At 36.7% G+C, this 17,987-nt stretch overlaps 1 protein-coding gene and 1 pseudogene across 1 annotated transcript in view; one reads left to right on the forward strand and one right to left on the reverse strand.

The window, feature by feature from the left end:
* The window catches only part of LOC125825438 (uncharacterized), a 1,130,247-nt gene that overhangs the window by 196,564 nt on the left and 915,696 nt on the right, over positions 1 to 17,987 (forward strand). The gene's annotated exons all lie outside the window — the stretch shown is intronic.
* LOC125825465 (protein TITANIA-like) lies at positions 6,388 to 7,250 on the reverse strand (annotated as a pseudogene).

Genomic DNA, 17,987 nt, shown 5'->3' on the forward strand with positions numbered 1-17,987 from the left:
TTCATTCACTTATAGAAATTTACTTTGCTTATGCTTTGGAAATTTATGTTCAAGTTATATTTCATAAATTTATCCACCCGTGGACGAACAACTTGAGCATATTTTCTACAATATCTTTTATCATATATATATATATATATAACTCTATTAACTAGAATTTAAACAAATAAACTAAAATCACTTACGTATTAATCCCATGGAATTGATTTTACCAACTTCATTAATTATTGTTAAGTCACACAATTATGTGCGGTCTAGATTTGATGGGAGGCATCTTAATTGAAAACAAGGGAAGCGGATGCTTTGCTACCGACCAATATTTTATTTGTATCAAATTTTCATATACTGTCAATAATATACACATACTATCAATTTATTTTATTTTTTAAAAAATATATAAATTATGGCTCGCTAAATATAGTTATTTCCTTAATGTTCACTTTTTATCTGGTAACTTTTAAGCAGTTTTAAGGAAATGATAATTAATTACTACTAATGGTATTGGTTCATATTAGGTTTACTAGTATCAATTGCTAGATGCAAAGTATTAGTCTAATGTTGATGAACCTATTTTCTCATTCACGATTGGTTTGCTTATTTGGGAAAATAGAGAGCAATTTACCCAAAAAAAATAAATTAAAAAATCTATAAAGAACTCAAGAAATATACTAAGTTTTTAAATTCACATTTGTTATTTACAACACTCCAATAATTGTATGTCACTTCAAATACACAATTATCAATAAAATATAGTAAAATAGTTATTGCTATCTTAATTTAATATCTAATTAATGATGGATTAGTATAATGTGAGATAAATACAAGATGTTCTATTAACTAATATTGATAGGGTGTGTTTGGTATGAAGTAAAATGTTTTCCTGGGAAACAAGTGGACTTATGACCGATTTTCTCATGTTTGGTTGGAGAATAGAAAATATTTACCAGAAAATATTTTTTAGTGTTTGGTTTGTGAATGAAAAACTAAACAATTTTTAGAAAATATCTTTTTATTTTTTACTAGAGAATAGAAACTAATTTTTTACCCGGAAACCAACCTCGATAATCGATCTAGGACATGACCCTGACACGGGAACTAGGACACAACCCTGATGAAAGATCTGAAATCCAACCTTGAGATCTGACCCAGGACCTGACCCTGACTTTTGGCCCGAGATCCAACATTCAACATTCAAATTGGGATTGGATATCCAACCTAGGACCTGACCCCGACACTTGAACTTGTGCACGATCCATCAACTTGGGTTTCGATGTTGACACTCGAATTGAGACCCGACTTTCAAATTAGATTTCGACTCTGACAACCAACCATCGATGTGAGACCCAAGATCTGATTTTCATATTGGAATTTCGACTCTAACTTTCGAACATGGATCCAACCACACCTGACTGGGGACCTAACTTCAAAAATACGATTTTTTTTAAAAAATAAACAAAATTTGATTTTTTTTTTCTAAAAACAAAATTTTAAATTTCTTGTGTGTGTGTGTGTGGGGGGGGGGGGGAATAAAAATTTAAAAATATTTTGAAAAACAAACTTTAATTTTTTTTTTTTGGAGGGTTGGGGGGGTGGGGCTGGTAGAGGAGGTCAGGGTAGGGTGGGGTGAAAAAATAATTTTTTAAAATTTGAAAATGTTTTTCAAAAACTAACTTTTAAATTATTATTTTTTGAGGGGGGCTGGTAGGGGGTCAGGTTAAAAAATGAAAATTTAAAATTTGAAAAAAGTTTTTTAGAAACAAACTTTTAAGTTTTTTTGGAGATAAGGCACAAGTACCCCCCTAGACTATGACCGAAATCCCAGAGACACACCTTAACTAATCTAAGATCCTATTCCCCTCCTAAACTCATTTTTTGGGTAATATTGTACACCTTTTGGCTTACGTGGCACACTCTGTGACTCTACTTAAGTGAGGCGCGTGGGAGATGTTTGGAGGCCACGTAGGCCAAAAAGGTGTACAAAATTACAAAACAAATAAGCTCGGGATGGTAATAGGACCTTAATTTAGTTAAGGTGTGTCTCTGGAATTTCGGTCATAGTCTAGGGGGGGTACTAGTGCCTTATCCCTTTTTTTTGGGAGGGAGGGGAGGGGAAGGCTGGTAGGGGGTAGGTTAAAGAAAATGAAAATTTGATTTTTTTTCAAAAATAAACTTAATTTTTTTTGTGGGGGGCAAGGGTAGGGGTATTCAGGGGTTGGGACAGGGTAAAACAAACAAAAAATTTTAAAATTCTAACAATTTTAAATATGTTATAAATTCATTGAATGAGTGGATTGTCCATTAAGTTAATACATGAGCAACTATTCATATTCCCTAGGTTCTAGAAACTTTTAGGGTAAGAATGTATCTATTTATTATGACACTTAATATGGCGACTTTTGAAGTGATTTCTCAACCTATATATAGAGATATCATTCATCATTGCAAGACACACTTGAATAGAAGAAAAGTCATCTTCTTCATCTACATTTCTTGTCTTCTTATCTTTATATTATATTATTATGAGCTTGTATTTTACAAGACGTTTTCAGCACGAATATGCTATAAAAATTGTGGTACTTCGCAAAAGAATTGTACTTGAAACACTTGTGAGCAGGAACACAAAAAATTGAAGAATAAAGAAGTAAATTTTCATGTTGATTTTCTAAGTGTTAATTATGAGGAACTTATTAATATTTATACTTACTAGAAGGTAAGACGATGGATTCAAGTTCTATCACACCAAAAAGGTAAGACACCAGGTTAAAATCCGGATACACATAATGAAAAATGTTTGAGGATAAGACGGTACTAGATTCAAGTTCTATCGCACCAAGAGGGTAAGACATCAATTTGAGTTTTGATGCACCATGATGATAAGGTATTGGGTTCGAGTCACATGGAATTATGGCCTAACACGTCTTATAAGGATAAGGCATTGAGTTTGAGTCTCAATGCACTATAATGATGATAAAATAATGGCTAAGGCAAAAATAATATATTTTTAATGAAAAGTCTTGAAATTTGTCCCATTGAATTTGCTCCATTCCCTTAAATGAATGTGGTACCAATATATGATAAGTTTGAAATCTGCCCAAATGCTTCATTCTATCATACGAATGTGGTTGCAGTGAATAATAAGTATGAAAGATGACAAGTGATTAAATGTATGAATAAGGGCGTGAAAGGACATAATTATAATAGTCACCATTGTGGCAATTATGAAAGGAAGAACATTATAGGTTCTCCAAATAGTCCTTAAAAATGTAAAGCTAATTATTATCATCTCAAAATGGTCTTTCAAAGGTTGAAAGTAGTTATTGTGATTTGGTATGAAAGGTCATTTGACATTCAAATTTTGCGTACCTAAGCTGATAAATTTTATAAATCCTCCATCAAAATAAAAGAATATAAAGTGATGGTGCACTTTATCTTTCAAAATGATGTTGAGATGGGTCATGTAAATATATAAAATATAAAGATATGACATGTATAAATGGTTATGGACAACTCATGAAGAGATTGTGACTTGTAATAAACATGTGAACGTTTGCCCATTCTCGAAAGTGAATGTGGCAAAATATGAATAAGAACATATTCATGTATGGTTGAAAATATGTCACAACTCACCTCTACGGGAGGTTTGAGGGAAATAAATAAACTTTTATTTGGAAGAATTGGGCAATGACCGTGTACGTTTATACGTCATAAATATTATGGTATGTTTATTCTGAACTACCGAAAAGGAAAAAGAAAAAAGTAATTCTTTCCTATAAAGGTTGTGGCCATGACCAAAATAATATTATTGTGTGGCAATACAAATTTGTCATTCATTGTGTACCTATGGTATGACAAAACTAAAGCAAGAAACATGTCTTGCTTGTAATAATTTTGACCATGACAATAATGATATAATTTCCTCCTTGAAGGAGGTGCTCACCATACGAATGGTGTCATGGAATATGTGATAGTACACAAAATTAATTGTAAGCTCTAACGAGTTGTGATATTATCGGAGGAATAATGAGGTTGTAGTAAGTCTCAAAAGAAACTTTTAAGTTTCGGATGAATTGAAAAGACTTTTTTTTTATTATATTGAGAGTATAAATTATGAAAAGATTTAATATTACTACAACCGGAGCGGGTTATAAATATTTATGTAAAAGATTACCCATTTTTTCCTCTCTTTTTTCTTGCATACAAACACGAGCATGCTGATGGAATCACATGCAAAAGTAAATTATAAGTGTACTGAAATAAAGATCAGTTGGCATGATCGGTTGGCCATTCTGGTTTAAATGTGATATAAAAGTAATTGAGAATTCATGTGGCTTATATGATGAAAAAATTTCAACAAAATCTTCAAGAATTCTCTACTGTTGCTTGTTCTTTGATAATTTGATCATTGTATCCTTGTACCAGTTAAGGTTGGATTGTATTCCCTGAGGTTTTTGGAACATATAAAAAGCTGAATGTGGGTCCGTTCACCTGCCATGTGGACCGTTTGCATCTATATGATGGTTGCATTTATGAGATAGTCACACGTGCTTTGTTGTCAACTTACAAATTGATTTTTGTAAGGTTGTTTGCTCGAATTATTACATTAAGAGCACAGTTCTAAACTATGAAATTATGTTGATAATGCTGGTTGGTTTAACAAAAAATGTATGCCTCCAATTATAGCTAAACCATGGGTATGAGTACAAAACTCCCAAATAAGATTTGATATGAGATGAGTTTATTTAACATGTAGAAACACATGTATTCATCACACCAACAAGGTTTCCCCATCATAATTGGTTCAGGGTCAGGAACCAAATAATTTCCATCTAAAACTTGAACGTGTGATATCTAATTTGATTGCTCCACCATGCACAAAGATGGATCTCCAAATGAGGTTGGGGTGAATGTTAGATTTTAAATTATGATTATTATTATTGTTATCATTTATTTATTTATTTTGTTTGATTCAATTTCACCTTTGTAAATAACTAGTATTTCTCTTCTCTTGAACATGAGCAGTCTAATGCTTTGTGCATTTTTGTGTGTCTTCCATGAACGTTTAAAGTTCTAAAATACAAAATAACACCGTACTTAATACATATTTGCACTAAACCATGAACATTTAATAGATTAAAAGAGATCAAATAATTTTTCTCCGATCACAAGGAAAGATCTTCAATTTATAGATATCTAAAGTTTTAAAACAATTATTTTTAATATCACACTTTAGACATGTCTAGGTTTACTTAAACAACAGGATATATAGCTCATTCAAATAATGAACAAACTTTAACGGAAAAACAAAAATGCAATTGATATAGGGTTCTACTTTTACCGTCTTAATTATGATATTCTCTTGTTCCAATAGCAACCTAAACAAGCACATTCCACCGAGTACTTGCTACCTCCAATCAACATTGGGTAATTTTGAGACCAACATTTAGGCAGATCAGAAAAAATCATCTAGCGCCTTTTCTTCTGGCTGAGATTTAGAACTTGCAATGTACCAAATTTAGCTATAATGATCAAGAAAACAGCTTCATAAAAACCATTGTCCAATATGTGATGGATTACCTATATGACATTAGAAATAGAGTAGGGTATGAACTACCACAAGATTCGTTAATGATAGCAAATTGAGCACTGAAGCAGGATTCTAGAAATATGAAAGACCAAACATATAGACATCATCATTAGAAAATATGGTTGCAATTCAACAAATAACAGTAATATCTGGATATATCAGCCTAATAGAAAGGAAGAACCAAATAGCACATATTTTTAGCTTCATTATTAACTTTATGTTTTAATGATGACACTAATCCTAAATAATCTGTGCAGGAAAAAAAAACAGACATCCAAAATCTTTGAAAAGAAAGCATAAATCTAAACAGGGAAGGATGTCACACACTACCAGAATTAAGGAAGATTGATAAACGATTGTACCAGAATCGAGGAGATTGACTCGCGTAAAAATGAAATCAAGGCGAGTCAGCAACCTACTAGAGGGAAAGCACACCTTATCAGAATCAAGGAATATTGATTTGCATCAAGGAAATGTAATCTTCCATGTCAAGGAGTTTACAATAGGCTATTGGTTTAATCAGAAACATTCAAGCTCTAAAGAAACCAAGGGGACTGATTAGGCACCACATCGGTGATTCGAACAAGTATAAGAATCTTTGTATCAACTGTGTCTTTTATCTCTTTACGCCTTATATAATATGTTTTTTATCTAATCGTCTAAACAGTAGGGTAGTTGACTTGAAAAATCAACAAATGTATATATTTGTGTCTTGAAATAAACAATACTTATAACAAGAGAATCACAATTGCACATACTGAAATGTCTTGCTCAAATCCAGATATTCAAGTCAAAGTAACTAATCAACACAAACAAAATGATGAGAAGGCAGAGATGTTATCAGTGCTATCCACACAACTTTTCTTTCTGAATGCATCTTGAATGAAGACTTCTTTCGTAAGTTGATATGATTATTAAATTGGTCATTCTGGTAACTATAAACCTCAAATGGAAAAAAGATAGCATCATAAGGAAAAAAATTATAATTAATCAATCAGCTATACCTCTGCCTTGATTGATTCAATACGATGCAACAACTCTTTTCCACTTCTTTTTTGTGAGCCACGCAAAATACAAATGCTAACTTTCAATTTTTTTTCGATGTTAGCACGATAAGCAACAGATGTGCAGATGTTTAAAAGCTTCAGAGCATGTGGAACCAAATTCTTCCTTGAATCACAATATCGACATAATTACTGTGCTTCCAAATTGATTCTTCCTCCGACTGTCCCATCCATGTAAGCTCATAGAGCACAATCTAGATGGGAAACATGTCCACATATGTAGCCATCTACTGTTCCTTCACATTGAATGTAACTATACCCATCATAGTTTGAAGAGATAATTTTACAACAAAAGATACAATAATACTCTCGGCAAAAACCAGGCTCACTGCAACATATATCACAAAGCATGGCTGGAAAAGGATTGTTTGCTGTTAAATTGATACAGATTCTGTTACCGGCCTTACAAGTAATAGCTCTAATAGGAGAATCAGACAGTACAAACTGCATTTTTGTCCCTGAAGATGTAGTCCTCTCTTTCATATCTGAGTCTAAATTAATATCTAAATAAAAATAAAACAAATTTGGCATTAGGTCAATAAAAGATGTGGTAAGTGTTTTTTTAATAGATGCAAACAACCAAATAAATATCTACATGCCATATACCAAAGACCCTGTCGAAGCTAACCTTTTGAGCTTGGCGATTACATGACACAATATTCCCAACACCGGTGGATATCACGAAGACTAAGGGGTCTGACACTGAGTTCGACCCAACAGTCACTACCGTGGAGCACCATAGACGAGATGAGATGAGCCGATCATGGCTAGGATGTATGGGTTGGAGATGTTGCGCCACCAAAATGGCTGCCGAGCGTCGACTGATGTGCAACTGGGGGATGTCGAGAGAAAATACCCGCTGAATGCCCATGCGAAGGCCTTTCTTGGCATCGGTCTTGGATTTTATGAGTCGATGGATGATGACATCCCCACCGATGAGGAGACACTGCGCACTAGCTCAGATGTGGAGTCTGATTCTGATGAGGAAGTGGACTCTGCTCAGGCCGGTGATGAGGCCGGCGGGGGATATGCTATGGAGGACTGATCAGAGAGTGTTTTACCTTACCTCTGTACTAAATTTTGTGAAGCACTGGGGACAGTGCTACTATTTAAGTGTAGGGTGAGGGTGAAAATTATCTCTGGTCTGTATATATTAATGAACACTGGTAGTGTCTTTGTCTGTCTTTTATTTGTTTGTTTTGTTTTCTTTTTGGGTTCCTTGGAGGTTGTTTTCGATTCTTTGTCCAAGGAAAGTCCCTTTGAACAGTATAAAATACAAAAAGATTTTGTCTTTTTAGGATTGAGTCAGTTGTCGTAGTTGAGTCACATTGCCCAATGATAGATGGATAACGACCGTCTTAAGGGCAATCTCCGTCATTGAGTCTGAAGATTGAAATTTCGAAAGGAGACTGTATGAATGCATTTGAATTCTTGTATTTGGCTTTAATGATTGCAACTTAAGCTTAAATAAAACCTTGTGCATGAGCTGATTGTGTTGCCATTATTGATCCATCTTGAGTAGAACCTATGCCATGAATGGTGAGGTATTGTAGTATCCATGTATTACATCTGAGTGTAGAACTTGCCCGACATGTTATTGAAGCGAATGAAAGTATTGCTCTGCTTTAAAAAATGATAATAGGCTTTCTTTCCTTTGTCATATGAATGTAGCCTTTTCAGAAATAATATCCCTAGTATATCCCCCTTGAGTTTTTTTGCCTTGATTTTGTTCTAACCTACGTAATTGAGCCGAATCCCTTTAATTGATACCGTCAGTTTTGATCCCAAAGTAATCCGTAATGCACTATGTTAAGATGAAAATAGGGAAAACAACGGTGAGACTAAATAGGGTGGAAATGTTTGGTTTTGTGGGAAATAAAGAAAGAAAGTAGAAAAATATGCCCCATAAGTTTTTAAATCTGTGATTGGCCTTGGTCCCTTGGACATTGTGCACTTCAACTAAGGTTAAAAGCCAAAGTTGAGGGTGGATAACTTGAAAAATACCTTGATAATGGCCTTGTTCTTTACAAGGACAATGTACACCTTAACTCGAGAGAAATCTCTAAGTTGAGGGTGGCTATCATTAAGTGTCAAATAAATAAAAATATATATATAAATAAGGGCGAGGTTGGAAGTACTAGTGGGAAAATATGTAGAGAGGGGGGCCAAACAAAGGAAAAAGTTGGGAATGTAGCAAGAAAATCGAAACAGGTGCATTAGGGAGGATAAGTCACTAATTTTATCTAAATGTATCCTCCCTTACCTCAAGCTTACACTACAACCCATAAAGTCATGTATGATTTTGGGCAAAACATGCTTAATTAGTGGAGATGTACATAAATGACAAGCTTATGGTTCTCAATGTATGCATGTATGATGTCTTTGTTGGGTGAGAGCGTACTATGTTTGCGAAGTCCTTAAACTATATTCAATGTGTTGTGTTGAGTATACGAACTATTCTGTTGAGTGAGGGGCACTTGTTGTATGAAAGATAGGTGATGAGTAATTCTGCACATGAAATTGTATGCGTTGGTTGCAAAAAGTTGTCAAGTCAATTACATGAGTTGTATGATGTATGAAAGTGGGCAAGGCCTATTTGAGTGAAAACATGCTTCTTTTAACTGATTACAGATCCTTGAAAGAAAGTGGCGGATGCACAAATACCATAGTATGAAGTCTAGGTCTAGGATTAGTTAGTAAGTTGTTCGAGAACGAACAAAGCTCTAAGTGTGGGTAGTGATCTTAGGCGTATTTTCCGTTTGCAGGTATAGTTTTCAAGGATGTAGTTTAGGTTGTGAATATAACGTAGGGGTGTTTTTGGCCAAAAACTCAAAAAATTACATATGTATGAAGGCAGACATACATACATAAATAAAGTTCCCTTGAACATTTCATTGTATTTTGATTATTATCGATTGACTCTAAAAAAACATATTATTTGCCATACAAATTCAAACTAAAGAGACAAGTAACAAAGTATCAATATCTGCATTTGTTGGTTCATAAATCATATTATCTATTCAGTTGATTTTACATTTTCTTTCAGTTCATTGGTGATTAATAATGTTTCAAAGACACTCCTTCCAATTCTAAGTGTCAACGATCGTAAATCAGTATAAAACCCAACTAAATTAGTTGGGGTCGAATCCCACAGGGAGCGATACGTGTTTCAGATTCGATTGGGAAGTATAAATGTGGTCAAATCAGTCATAAGAATAAAAATTATCGAATAAAGACATCATTCAAGTTAAAGGTTGACACAAATGTCAAATGGGGGGGGGTTGGTTTTTAGTTTATCAGCTAAAAGTAGTCACAAAAACTAGGAATTAACAATAATGAGACGGATTCTTGGGATGTGATCGATTATAGGCAAATGCAGACATATGGGTTATTGCAACTATTAGAAAATAACTAGATATTAGTGAGTAGGCTAGACTATAACAGATGTAATTTTCTCTCGAACAATTACCCCAAATCAGGTGATTTCTTTTGAACATCAACAAGCAATACAATTAAGAACTGCCCACACCTTAATCCATTCACTCTCTTGAGCTGAATGTGTGGGATAAGGTTTTGGATTTACTCTCTCAAGCTAAAGCCAGGTCAACCCAATACCCACAAATCATCAGTCAATAATTTTAGTTATAAAACCTCTCTCTCTCGAGCAAGCCAAGAACACAAACATAGAACTACATTTTCAACTACAATTCTTAAATTAAACCACAATTAATGATTAAACTCAGTTTTAAATAGCATTTAAACTAACAATTAGCAATACCCATAAACTAAATCATCCCATAATCACATGATCACACCCCAAGAATTGGCGTTTTAGCTAGACATTATAAAAAGTAAAAACAGTTACCAAATTGATTATCCATCAACTGGGTAAGAGAAATTTCGTCCTTACAATGCTCCAATTTGATGAATCTCAAAGAACCACTTCTAATTTGTCAAAAGTGAATTTTCTTCAATCCTCAAAGCTAAGGAAGAAATCTAGAGAGAAATGTTCTAAGAGTTCTGATAGAAAAATAATAATCAAAATTATATCCCAGATTACTTGATTGATATCTAAACTAAATGTTCAAAATCCTATTTATAGTTGCCAAAAATATGCTGCAAAAGCCCATTTAGCGAAGTAAGTCGGGCTCGTTGAACCACTCGTCGAGCCACCCTTTCATCTCTTCGATCGCCTTTTCGTCTTGTCATTCAGCATCCTTGGGTTCTGTAACTTTAGGCAAACTATCACTATATCGCAGAATTACTCGGTGATTCATCGACTGCTCCTTCTTGTCGCCGATTTGGTTTCTTCCCTTAGGGCTAGCACACTTGAACTTTAGGTGGTAGAACTTTCCCTTTGGTGAGTCGCCTAACGCTCTAGGCGATCACTGGGCTTTCCTTTCTTCAATTCTTCAGTTTGTTTTGTTCCATTTTGCATGCTAGTGTCTTTGCTTTGTTCCTCAATGTATGTACCTGAAAATCAAAGATTTTTCATCAGTTTAAGGCACAAATTAAGCATTTGAGGACACTAAATCTATAGAAACAAAGCCCTAAATGAGTCCAAATATCAGACTCATCAACATCCCTAACTTAAACTTTTGCTTGCCTTAAGTAAAACTCAAGTTCAGAATTTCAAAAAGGGTGTCTCAAACAGTTACAGAAATGTTTTCTAAGTTGAATTACTCGCTCCCTTACATGGATTGACTATAACTTTTCTGCATAATTTATAGCCCCTGCAAGTTAATATTGATGCCGAGGAAGTAGTTGTCACTTTATAACACTAACTTGCACAACTCTTCAATTTTGGATGATTGCAGGTGCCTCTTCCGGAGGTTGAGTATTCCAAAGGTGATCCATATCTACGGAGAACAGAACAAACAAGTTGATAACTTAGTTGCAATGGCCACCACTATGTAGGAAGCTCCTTTCTAAGGCCTTTTTTCTGGAAACTTATGCATCCTTGGAAGATATTTTGAACGGGGACATAAATGAAGTTATGTCTGTTAGGAGGGTTAATGCACTGACATTCAGCCCTACTTAATTCTACGTGTAATATTAGCAGAAATGGTGGCACAACCACAAATGGGAAACTCATTACCCATTTTTGGTAGCATAATATGTTGTATGTGGATTTGTACGGTTACTGCTCATAGATATTATATTCTATATTTTGAATGTTAATTGTTAAAATCTTCATGTGCAACAGTTGTGTTTCACCGAGGGAAGATGAAAACCATTGTTTAATACATTTCAGGTGTTGATTTATTCATCATGTTATCAACTATCTATTGTTATATTATGAAAAAGTGACTCTAGCCAAGAAATGTTAACAACAAAAGGTAGTTAATCTTGAATGACAGGTCAAGATCAGCCTCTTGAAAACCTTAACAATGTCAATAATTTAACATAACCATTGATTGATATTAGTGGTTTTACTGTTGATTTTCATAAAGCTATAGCCTATACAATTGTGGAAGCAAGGGAGAGAATCCAAATGGGTGTGCGTGCTCTATGTTGCATGTCAGATCTTTGTACTCTGATACGCACCCGTGGATAGTTTTTTAGTCTGAGCAACATAGTGTTTGTGTCTGGAAAATTTTTGTGAGTTGTATCTTCTTGAGTAAGAGATACAACTCAAACATTTTGACCTGCCTAATTTCAGCTGCTATGGTGTATATTCTTAAACATTTTTAAGGTCACTTAGTCGGGCTCATTTTGACCTGCCTAATTTCTTAAGAAAAGAGGTAGAAAAATGATGCCCCATAAGTTCATAAATCTGTGATTGGCCTGGTCCCTTGGACATTGTGCACTTCGACTAAGGTTAAACGCCTAAGTTGAGGGTGGCTAACTCGGAAAATACCTTAATAATGGCCCTAGTCTTTACAGGGACAATGTGCACCTTAACTCGAGAGAATTCTCTAAGTTGAGGGTGCCTATCGTTAAGTGTCAATATATATATATATAGGGATGTTCAAAAAATAAGGGTAAAGTTAGACGTACTAGTTGGAAAATATGTAGAGAGGGGGGCCAAAGAAAAGAAAAAGTTGGGAATGTAGCAAGACAATCGAAAGAGGTGCATTAGGGAGGATAAGTCACTAATTTTAGCTAAATGTATCCTCCCTTACCTCTCAAGCTTACACTACAACCCATAAAGTCCTGTCTGATTTGGGGAAAAACATGCTTAATTAGTGGAGATGTATATAAAGGGCAAGCTTATGGTTATATATATATATATATATATATATATATATATATATATATTGTGCAGAAAATAAGGGCGAGGTTGGAATTACCAGTGGGAAAATATGCAGAGGGGGAATAAAGAAAGGAAAAAGTTAGGAATGTAGCAAGAAAATTGAAATAGGTGCATTAGAGAGGATAAGTCACTAATTATATCTAAATGTATCCTCCCTTACCTCAATCTTACACTACAACCCATAAAGTCCTTTTTGATTTTGGGCAAATCATGCTTAATTTGTGGAGATGTACATAAAGGGCAAACGTATGGTTCTTAATGCATGCATGTATGATGTCTTTGTTGAATGAGAGCGTACTATGTTTGCGAAGTCCTTAAACTATATTTAATGTGTTGTGTTGAGTGTACAGACTATTCTGTTAAGTGAGGGGCACTTGTTGTATGAAAGATACGTGATGAGTAATGGTGCACATGAAGTTGTATGCATGACGAGTCCACGAATTGGACTTGTTTAAGTCTTTATTTTAATAGATTTAGTATCCTCAAATGCATATTTTATGCCAATAATTGATGTAAATCCTTGAATTTCAGGTATTTGGATTTAGGAGCAAAGAATGGACACTAATGAGCAAAAAGGAACAAGGCAGCTGAAAGAATGAAGAAAAGAAGGCCTGAGGATTGCCTAAACCATTGGGCGAGTCGCCGAATATCCAATGTCTCACTTAATGTCCTAGTGGGCCAAGCCCTGAAGGAGAAAATCAAGTCAACCATAGAAAGGAGCAGTCAGCGAGTCGCCGAACGGTTCCGCGATGCAGTGCTATATCACCCAAAGTTATAGAACTTGAAGATGCTGAAGTCCAAAGCAGAAAGGCGATAGAATTGACCAAAGGGCGGATCACCGAGTGGATCGGTGATCCCAACTTATTGCGCCGAATGGTTCTTCGCAACACTTTTTTGGGAAATTATAAATACATTTTGAAATTCTTAGTTTAGGATCTAGTTTTTGTCTCAATCGAATTTTATTTAGGTTTCAAGTTTAGAGCTTAGAACTGAGTTTTTGGAGAAAATATTTTCCTTAGCTTTGATGATTTGAAGATTTCCATTTCTAAGAAATTGAAAGTGGGTGTTTAAGATTCTTCATCTTAGACCTCTGTAAAGACAATATTAATCTTACCTAGTTGATGGAAACACAATTTGGTAACAATTTTTACCTTTTTATGATGTCTAGCTAAAACCCCAATTCTTGGGGTGTGATTATGTGATTATGGGTTGATTTAACTGCTGGGTATTGTTAATTGATAGTTTATTTTCAGTTTAAAGGTGATTTTGTTCAGTAATTGTGGCTGAATTTAATGGGTTGTAGTTGTAAATACAATCTTAACTTCGTATTTTTGGCTTGCTCGAGAGAGAGGTTTTAAAACCAAAATTACTAAATCGATGGTCTGTGGGTATTGGGTTGTCATGGGTTCATCTCGAGAGATTGAATCCTAAATCCTTTTCCACACATTCAGCTCGAGAGAGTGACTGGACTAAAGTGAAGGCTGTGCTTAATTGCTGTTTATTGGTGTTCGAGAGAAACCAATTTGATTAGGGGTAAATTGTTCGAGAGAAAGTTTATCCCCACTAAAGCCTAGCTTATTCACTGATTTGCAGTTGTTTACTATTAATTGCAATTACCCGATTGTTTACCTTAGCCTATAATCCAATCATATCCCTAGAACCTGTCTCCATATTTGTTACTTTTGTGTTATTTGCTGTTGTAGTCGATAATTACAGACAATCCCCCCTGATATTTGACACTTGTGTCACCCCAAACTTGAATTATGTTTTTCTTCATAAATATTTTTAGCTATGATTGACTTGAACATATTCTTTCTTGCCTATTGATTCTCAATTACAAACCACTCTCTGTGGGATTCGACCCCAACTCACTAGTTGGGTTATATTACTGACTAACGATCGTTGACACTTAGTATTGGATGAAGTGTCCTGATACGTGGAATCAAAATGGCGCCGTTGCCGGGGAGTGGTGTTACTTGAGAATTTTTCATTAAGTTGATATTTTTGTTGTTAGTTATAGTGAACTTACTTAATTTTTACTTTTGGTTTGTGTGTTTGTGTTGAAAACTGGAAGTATGAGTGTTTATGGCAACAATGGTAGCCAAGTAGGCCACTAAGATGACATCGGAAACCTCAACAATGTCAATAAGCCTAATGCTAATGACCCCCCATCTTATGGGTGGTATTGATGCCATTCGCTTGCCTTCAGCAGAAGGGAATGCGGTGTTCCACATCACAAGTACTATGTTGCAGCTCTTGCAATTGAAGGGGCTGTTCGGAGGCTTGTCTCATGAGGATCCCCATGAGCACATTAGAAATTTCGTTGATATTTGCGGACCCTTCTCTTTCAAGAATATCTCCCAAGGGCAAAAGTCGTCAAATGGCCAAAATTGGGAGAAGTCTGAGTATCCCGGGGTTAGGGGCGCTATGGGTCTTGTTTTAATTTGAGTTATGCATACTTTGATTTTGTTTTCGGGGGTTGCGGGGTTTAATTTGAGAAGTTGGGTTGAAAGTAGGCACGTTGTGTCGTTTGGCGAGCTGGGTCAAGCTCACGAAACCACACGGCGGTTCGCCGAAGGTCTCCATCTCGCCTTTAATTTCATGCTTGATGCTAGTTTGGCTTTGTAACTTTTGGCGAGAAGCCTGAGGTCGCCAAAGGCACTTGGCGGCTCACTGAAAGTCTTCTGATCGCCCTTTGTCTGCACCCTGTTGCTTAAATTGCACTGTACCTTAAGATGGGCTAGCCCTTGCTCACCGAATGCTATTGGCGATTTGCCGAAAGACCTTCCCATTGCCGATATGCCAAAATTTTTTCTGAGAATTTTGAGCCAATCCTTTCAGCGAGCCCGATCTAGGTCGCCAAAATTTGGTGACTCGCTAAGTAGATCGGCGAGTCTGTCTGTAACTGATTTCTGTGAATTTTATTGAATTGATTTTAACTTTTTCTTGATCTTTTGCAGATATGGTAAGAACAAACATCGACATGCCACCCCAGAAAAGGGTACGGGGTATCACAATTAATGAAGGGGGATAAAATCCTCCAAAGAAGGGAAGACAAAAGCTTCCACTGGGCGACAAAGGCAAGGGCAAGAGGCCCATCTATGACAGGGTGACTACTGAATCCTAGGCTGCTATATCTGATCCTGAGGATGACCAACCCTTACAGTCTCGGAGGGCTGAGAGCCGAGTTGGATCTCGCCCTGACTCCGCTAGGGTCCCTCCAGTTCCCGCACCAGCAGATTCAGTGCCAACTTCGGCACCTCCTATGGCTCATGTGCCACAAGTCATCCCTCCTCCTAGGCTTCTCAACAGGTTAAAAGGTGATGGTCTGCAAACCATCCTCGAGGAGAAGTTGTTATTGACAGAAGGCCTTGAGGGCAAGTACTCCGATGTGAGGGACCCCTCCACTTCCATAGATTTGAGCAGTTCACCAAGCCTTGAGGAAATTATGTTCCTTCATGGGTTCGGGAGTTCTATGTTGCATATGGTGACCTGGTGCCAAGGAGTAAGAAAAAGGCCAGCGAATTTAGATAGGTTAAGGCGGTCATGGTTAGGTTTAAGGAAGTTGGATAAAACAGTGAGCACATCATCAATGTTTTGGGTAGAGCTCTACATTCGACACATCCTTATGATGGATTGCCCGTCGCTCAGTCCTTAGATGAATTGAAGGGATGGTTGGCTTCACTGATTTCCAATACCACCCCGAGTTGGATCGAGGCAGGGGTCCCCATAGAGAAGAGGGATTTGAGTATTGTTGCTCGTTTCTGGTTTGGCTTTATTAGAAGCACCATAATGCCATCCCAGAATGAGTCCATTCTACGCCATCCTAAGGCAGCCTTCCTTGGATCTATCATATCCCGGAGGAGCATTGACTTGGGCCTTATCATTGAGTATGAGATGGCTATGAGGGCTAAGCAGAGGCAGACTTCTCTACCATTCCCGGTCCTGATCACAGAGTTATGCCAACATACTGGAGTACCTCGGGATGATACGAGAGATATTGTGGTGACACCTTCCTCCTCCATGGACATCCGGCGTATTGAGTCCGAGTACACTCGAGAGGAGGCTAATAGGAGGAGGGCATCTCCGGTGGATACATCCCCGGAGGTGGACATCGATTCTATACCTGCAGAGGCATCTTTGCCTACTCCGATCTCCAGGACTTCAGGTACTTCTGCCCCTACCACTTCTTCACATGCTCCAGGCACATCCACTTTCTCCCCGCAGACTAAGATTACTTAGGCGATGATCCTGAAGATGGGGCACCTGGCCCATTCAGTTGATGTGAGGGATACCAGACTTGAGAGAGACATCTCATGGATGATCGAGAGTGTCATCATTGCTGCACTGACCCCACTCTAGACTTCTATTGACACTCTCACCACGAGAGTTGAGGCTTGTGAGATCAGGCAGGGGGAGACCTCCGAGGTTATGGCTTTGAAAGCCGAAGTTGCTGATTTGAGGAAGGATGTAGACTATCTAAAGTCTACGAACTTCACTTCATTATTGGAGGCTGCGGATGATTTGGATGCTCCTGAGACTTTAGGGATTCCTCCGGTTACCACCGGAGATATGCATAGGGATGATGCAGTAGTTGAGGAGTCGGATGCAGAGACCGATAAGGAGCTGATAGAGATTAGGGATGCGAGTATATATGGAGATTTGCCGGATCTTGAGGAGACGATTATGCAGTCGGTGATCCAGACATTGCGGACAGAGACGTCCATGAAAGCTCCTAGTGCAACTACTGCTCCTTCTAAGGCAACTCCAGGTACTGAGGCCTGAGATAAGACTGATAGCAGATGGAGCGATTGAGTAGACAAGATCCCTTCTTTACCTTCCTCTCTGTCTTACTTTATTTTTTACTTGTGGATTTATTATTTTGTTTGCATTTGAGGACAAATGACTTTATTTGTGGTGGGGTGAGGCCCACATTTTGTGGCCTTTTGTGATTGATGTTTTGTGTATATATTTGGGTTTTGAGCTATAATTGTGTTTTTACACTGCTTTTGTGGATGTTTGAGCTTGTGGATCTGTGTTTTTAATTGTAAATACTTTTTTACCCTTCCAAAATTTTTTACCA

The sequence above is a fragment of the Solanum verrucosum genome, unplaced genomic scaffold, assembly GCF_900185275.1.
Source record: "Solanum verrucosum unplaced genomic scaffold, falcon-dt-bn FXZP01000101.1, whole genome shotgun sequence".
Classification (NCBI taxonomy): domain Eukaryota; kingdom Viridiplantae; phylum Streptophyta; class Magnoliopsida; order Solanales; family Solanaceae; genus Solanum; species Solanum verrucosum.